A 6789-nucleotide genomic window follows, 5' to 3' on the forward strand; every position below is an offset into this window, starting at 1 on the left:
TTCCGCCAATTACTTTTATGCTTCTAAGGTAATTACTTTTGGTTTCGGAAAAATTGGTTGGGAAAAGTCGTAGCAACTTATTAAAACAACTAATCCCCACTATTTGATGAATTTGCAATACCTTTTCTGTTCAAATTTTGGGATGAAGGGTTTCTGCATTCAAATTTAGTATTGTACCTGAATATTTTATGTTTACTAATCTATATGTATTGTTTTGTCAAAAACAAACCCCACGTTTGGGAGCTCTCTCTCTTGCTTTGAATTATAAAACTAATGAAGTGCTATAGATTGTAGGGAGAAGGTGAGGCAAGATTTAATTAGGGTTATAGGGACTCGAGGCAGATGATTTTTCCAATGGGAGAAGAGGGCGTTTCAAGTAAGCTCACTTTAAGCTAAATTATATATAGTTGTTTTAAGAGTAAAGGTAGTCCTAAACATATGACCAAAATACGAATTTGGTCCAAAACATTCATTTTTTTAAAAACAGGTCCATAACTGATGAAATCTTTGTCCGAGTGGTCCTTTTTTTATGGTTCCGTAAAAAACTAACGGTCAACGCTAATTGCACAGTGGCATGACCATTAGTTTTTTGACGGAACCGTCAAAAAAGGACCACTCCGAAAAGGAATTCATTTTTAATGACCTATTTTTCAAAAAGTGAATGTTTTGGACCAAATTCGTATTTTGACCATATGTTGAGTTTGTGAAGAAACTCGAACCAATTGAAATCTAAAACATACTTACACCGAACAGTGGCGTGGTCGAACTTCTTGAACTTTGATTTTGTAATTGTTGGTATACGTTTAGGTGGAGGAATGATAGAAGCGACTTTCTATTTTGAATTCAGATGGAGAAGATCTGTTCTATGATCTCCATAGATACATTTGAACCGATGAACTAAATGGCCAGCACTTAGAGTCCTGAAGCAACTATACATTTTGAGACGACTTTCCAATAATCCATGTCACTCGATAGATTCCTTAGGGCGTCGTTCATTTGAGTCTACTTTACTAAGATTCATCGCTGCATTCATAATATACTTAACTCTGTTTTGATTAATTATGCATTTTGATTACGTGGAGTGATTATGAAAAAATGAGGTTGACTTGATATTACCCTGTTACCGTCTTAATATACTTAACTCTATTATTTTCTGTTAAATGGTGATGAAAGACATTGGGTGATGCTAGGGGTTGCTTCCTTCTCCAACTTAAATTCTGACACCCATGGTTAAATTAATACTTTCATTATTCTTTTAAATTATTAAATACTCCATATTAAGCTTTTAAATGGGGTTTTATAATAATTTCATTATATCTAAGAATGTACTTATAAGAATAACATTTATGAAATGAATACTGATGTCAATATACAATTATAGGGATGTATTTATTATTCATAAGGTAAATATTGTTAAAAAACACTTGTAGTCTATTGGATCTTGTGATCTAATAGTCAGATTAACTATTCCGAGTTTGAGCAGTGCTGGATTTAACTTCAAATTAATAGACATCAACAATGACTAATGGGAACACATTATAAAGGTAATTTTCATAACATGGAGTATTAGATTTTGGTGACCGTTACAGACACCCTTGCATCTCAATAAAGCTACATTTCTGATTGATAAATATACACATAACTCACCTTTTTATAGGCTGCATTTTTCATTGATAAATACACAAAAGCTACATTAGATTCCGGTGATGGTTACAGACATCATTTTTACACACATTCAAGGAAATCTATTATTCATAGTCATAAGTTTAATTATATTATTGCTTTTTTTCAATGAAAAGGACTACTTGTATTGTTAGAACAAAAAATGTTAAATATCGGTGAAAATTTTACTAATATGCACTTGCAATAACATGTTTACTTGTCTTCATTTCATGTTGATTCTAATGCAAGATTAACTAGGAATAAGCAATGGATACATTGTTGAGGGCATAAAAAAGCAGTGAATGAGTGAGATGCACAGGTGGCCATAGGAAACACAAATACTTCTGGAGAGCATAGTATCAACTTGGAAACGGATGATATCACCGAAGGATGATTTCTCATGGGATGAGGATGATATTGTTTCAGTTTGCCAGGAGAAGGTAACAAAGGGTTTGAAGTGGAGTAGACGGAAGCGAAAGGGAGATGATTAAACAAATCCTACCTTCCAGCTACTTAGTAAGATGCACTCTGACACAACTGAAAGCCTAAGCAGTGTGTCATTAAGGATTGGGTACCAGATTGACCTAAGCAACAAACGAACAAAGATTTTCAAGATTTTGGGAGGCATACGAGGCCTATCCCAAAGAGATAAATTTGAGGCAATTCACATCCTACTTGAGAAACAGGAGCATCTTGATATCGTCATTGCCTTGCCTGAATTTGAACGCCCTGACTACATTCCCTGCATTCTCATTATTTTTCAGAAAAAAAATGAACTTGGTTTGTAATCATTGAATAATAGAAATAGGGCTGGCAATTTTTGGCACGACACGATAATCTGACACGAATTTAGGTCAAACCTTATTGGGTTCATGTATCGGGTCGACTAGTTAAGAACACGAATATTTCGTGTTGTGTTCATGTTACCAGTTAAGAAATAATATTATTAATTTTTAGTATTTTAAAAATGATATTTTTTTTGTTGGATTTTGTTGCTATGAATCTATTGATGTTATTTTTCATCACATCAGATTTTGTAATAAGGTTTTATGATTTTAATTTGACTCTTAATGACCAGATTCAAGGTTTTGTAACTTTTGTTAATCAAAAACAGTTGTTATCGGGTTCGTACCGTGTTTTCAAGTTCTAACTGTGTTGTCAGATCATGTTGTTATCGTGTCGTGTTGACCTAATGTAGTTCGTATCATTAATGGGTTCGTGTTGAATTCGTGTCGTGTTCAGGTTTGAGGATAGTAGGTTGGGTTCGTGTTCGGGTTTTGGGTTTTCTTAATAGGTCGTGTTTGTGTTTGTCCTTTTTGGGTCAGGTCATTAACAAGTTGACCCAATAACGACCTAACACGTATGTTATGACACCCCAAAATATGAAGACTTTAGCTGTGATGAGAGATGACAATTTTAGTTGTTAACATGTTTTGGGTTGACCTTGGATTTTTGTTATCATATAAATTGTGTATGAGATTTTTGTTATGGTATGCCTTGACTTTTATTTCCATTGAATTCTTCATTGAACAAGATCTAGACTGCCTATTTTATTTTCTTTTTGCTTGTTGATTTTAGCTACTTCACTAAGATTTGGTGTTGTTGCATAGGTTATTATTACAAATAGTTCTTGGTTCGTAGATATGAAATTTTTATGTTTATGAGTGGGAGGTTTAATTTAAGCTACTAGCACACTAGTGGTGATTCTGTTTGTAGAATTTCATGTGCTTTAACTAGTTGAGTCTAGAATTTCTCTTTATATGAAAAAACCAGGTTGTTTAGGTTTGGGCAGAAATATGTCGTCATTGTTCAGCATGGCCAGTCATGCTGCAGAGATATTGAGCTCACTCTTTTGATCAAAATCAACCTTTTGATTTGATGCTGTCTGTGTAGCTCAGCAGAGACATTTCATGTTTTAGCCATTAAACCATCTCATCAAAACTGTTTTTCTTCTATACTTATGTCCATCTTCATATGTAATTAGTTGAGTGAACTGATATACAAAAGCATGACATCCTCAAATGAAAGCCATATATTTCCTATGGGAGCGTACTATGGTCAATAAGTGAAATTCTGTCAAAAATAAAAGCAAATCTCAGCTCTTTGATCCTTATATTGAATGGTTACATTATTAGACTAAGATGTTGTTAGAGTTTAGTATACTGAATGCATCTTTCGAATGCTTGTATATGTAATAACTCTTTTATCCATTTGTTACCATTTTATGAGAAATAATATTTTGTTACAATGTATTTTGCTTATGTATTGCTTATGTATTTATGAGATGTTGAAATGCGTTTTCCATTTAAATAAATAGTTTAAGCAAAATGAGTCTAAGTCTTCTACATAGTAGACGAGTTGTGAGCGGTGTTCACAGTAGGTAACTTGTCAGTTCATGCAGAAGAAAAACTGTTTCACAACCTAGATAGGCTTTGACTACCTATCGTGAAAGGTTACGACGTCAGTCCGAAAGTTTCCTTACCTAAGGAAATGAACGACGTCGGTGTGGTATAGCACTGAAAGGATCAAACAGTGAGATAAGTCTTTCTTGGCTATTTACTGAAAGACGAGGTCTCGGTGATTGTCGTTTCTTAATCATTGTTGACATAACATTGAACATACGATATTAATTGAAAACTACTTTGACTTATCAAATGGTGAGGGAATTTCGTTGCCCAAGAATCCTGATAGATTGGGTAATGATCATTAATGTCTAAGTGGTGCTAGTATTGTTATTGCAATTAATCGTGTGCTGGGAGAGACCAGTATGATAATATCCTCAAGAGGTGTTTAGAAAAAGATTTTATTATTCAGAAAACTGGCTAGTTGGAATTTATTCCATGAATAATAAATAATGTTTCTAAACTAGACCACTCTTGAAAAAAGAAATTAATTAATAATAGTCAGATAGCAGACTTGATATTAATTAATGGATATTTATATCTTTAATACGGGAAATGATTTAATTAAAGAGGAAGTCCCGGAATACTCGTAATTTCGGTTTGGACGGGCAGTCAATATTATATCTATAGTGGATGATAATAATATTTAAGTTTGGGCTTGAATTAAATTGATTTTAATTTAATTAGTGAAAGCCTGAACTGTGGCCCAATCCAATCCTCCACAGATCCTTGGTCTGGCCCAAAAAAAATAATTAACTTATTATAAAAGGGAGAAGAAGAGAAGGCAGATTAATTGATTTCTAGCGTAAAAAAAATCGCTCTCTGCGTTTTCTCTTCCGTAGAGATTTCTGTCTTCAAATTCTTCTCCAGCTTTTGAGGGTTTGACAAGCTTTGCCCACACAAAGGTCAATTCCGAGTTAAAGGGAACAGACCAGAAGATCTGTGGTAGGGACGATTGATGAAGGAGTTCGAATTCAATTACTTGAATTCATACGGTAAATCGTTGTATTTAATTGCATATACTTTCAGTATGATCTGTGATTATATGCTTGTTTGAACGTGTTTCTAGTTTACAATCGGATGAAAGCATGTGTAGATGTAAATCGTTCAATCAAACTAAATAGATTTCCGCTGCAAAACCAACATATGTTACATTATTAGCCAAACTATATTATTAGACTAAAATGCTACATTATTTTTCTAAAATAGTACATTATTAGCAAAGCTACATTATTAGACTAATAATCTACATTATTAGATGCCATGTGACATTAATTTAACTGTTAGATCACAATATCCAATGGACTATTTTGAACACTATTTAACTTATGAATCTGAATACATCCCTATTTTCTATAGATAAAATGTGTTTATAATTATAAGATTCCTCCATTTGAAATATGTGCAAGTGGTTTCTCTATGTTACAAATTTCCCCAGAATTTCAACTCAGATAATTATACAAATAGACAGTACCAACATCTGTCTCTAAGAATAGTCCACTACTTACATATTCAAGGAAGTTGATCATAAACAGGTCCAAGATATGGACCTATAGCCCCATATCCGCACAAGGCCAACTTCACATCAAACTACTTGTGCCTTATGGTAATCATAGAGGGTATATTTTACCTTTTTCACAGCAATAATCATATGATGAAATGAATCAGAAATTGAATGAAAACTCAACTCACATTATAACATGAACAAAACACTTGATCACACTGAAAACATTTGATTGTCAAAAGGTACATGCAGTAACATAGCATTAAAGTACGACATAACTAAATTTCAATCCATCTACTACATCTAAAGTACGAAGAAACACAAAATTTGTCCCTAATTTATCTATCTCATCACTAGAAACCTACAACCATGACAGTTCAACCACACACTAAAAACCAAGCTCTGAAGCTTTCTTCATATGGTCTTCTTATCGTAATCTCAAACTTGTAGTAGTTTTAACATCCTGCCTTCATTATACTGACAAAAGAGACACGACTGTAGTTTCACATAATTAAGTAAAATAATTATGCAAAACTTATATGATTTTTTTAGGAAACATAACACAAAGTCAGTAGTAAACATAACATCATTTCCAGAGAGAAATCCTATTTCATATCAACAGTCGCTTCCATTCCAGAGGGAGAAATGATAATTCTACAGCACCATTAACAACAATACAAGTGCACGCATAAGTTCTACAGAAACTCCACAAAATAAAGTGTGCACTAGAAAGAAAACTAGAACTACTGAATAACTAAATTGTAGGTAGAATACTAGTATATACCAACTAAGCTGACGAAATCAAGGCTTTGGTTCTTTCTTCTCCCAACGGCGAAACAACATTGTGCCAAACACCCCAATGGCCAGCCCAGTCACCAGTGCCGCCGCCAATCCCATCCTCCCAGGATTCTGGTTCCAGCGGATTGATAAGGATCCATGTAAGTCATGATCCATTAACCCAAGGAAAAATCCAATAATAGATGTTTGATCAATTATTTTTGGTGAAGTAGATTTTCAATTAATCAAGGTAACATAGGCAAATCATAGATCCAACAAGAACTAATGAATCTAAGATGAAAAAGAAGGATTAACATTGGATAAGGTGGAAAATGGAATACAAAGTCATTGATGAAGTAAGCTAAAACACTTACAACATAACTAACATGTATTCATGGCTAGATCTTCAAGGCAACCATAATAAGCATACATCTACTTGATCCA

The sequence above is a fragment of the Salvia splendens genome, chromosome 11 (assembly GCF_004379255.2).
Source record: "Salvia splendens isolate huo1 chromosome 11, SspV2, whole genome shotgun sequence".
In the NCBI taxonomy this organism is placed as follows: domain Eukaryota; kingdom Viridiplantae; phylum Streptophyta; class Magnoliopsida; order Lamiales; family Lamiaceae; genus Salvia; species Salvia splendens.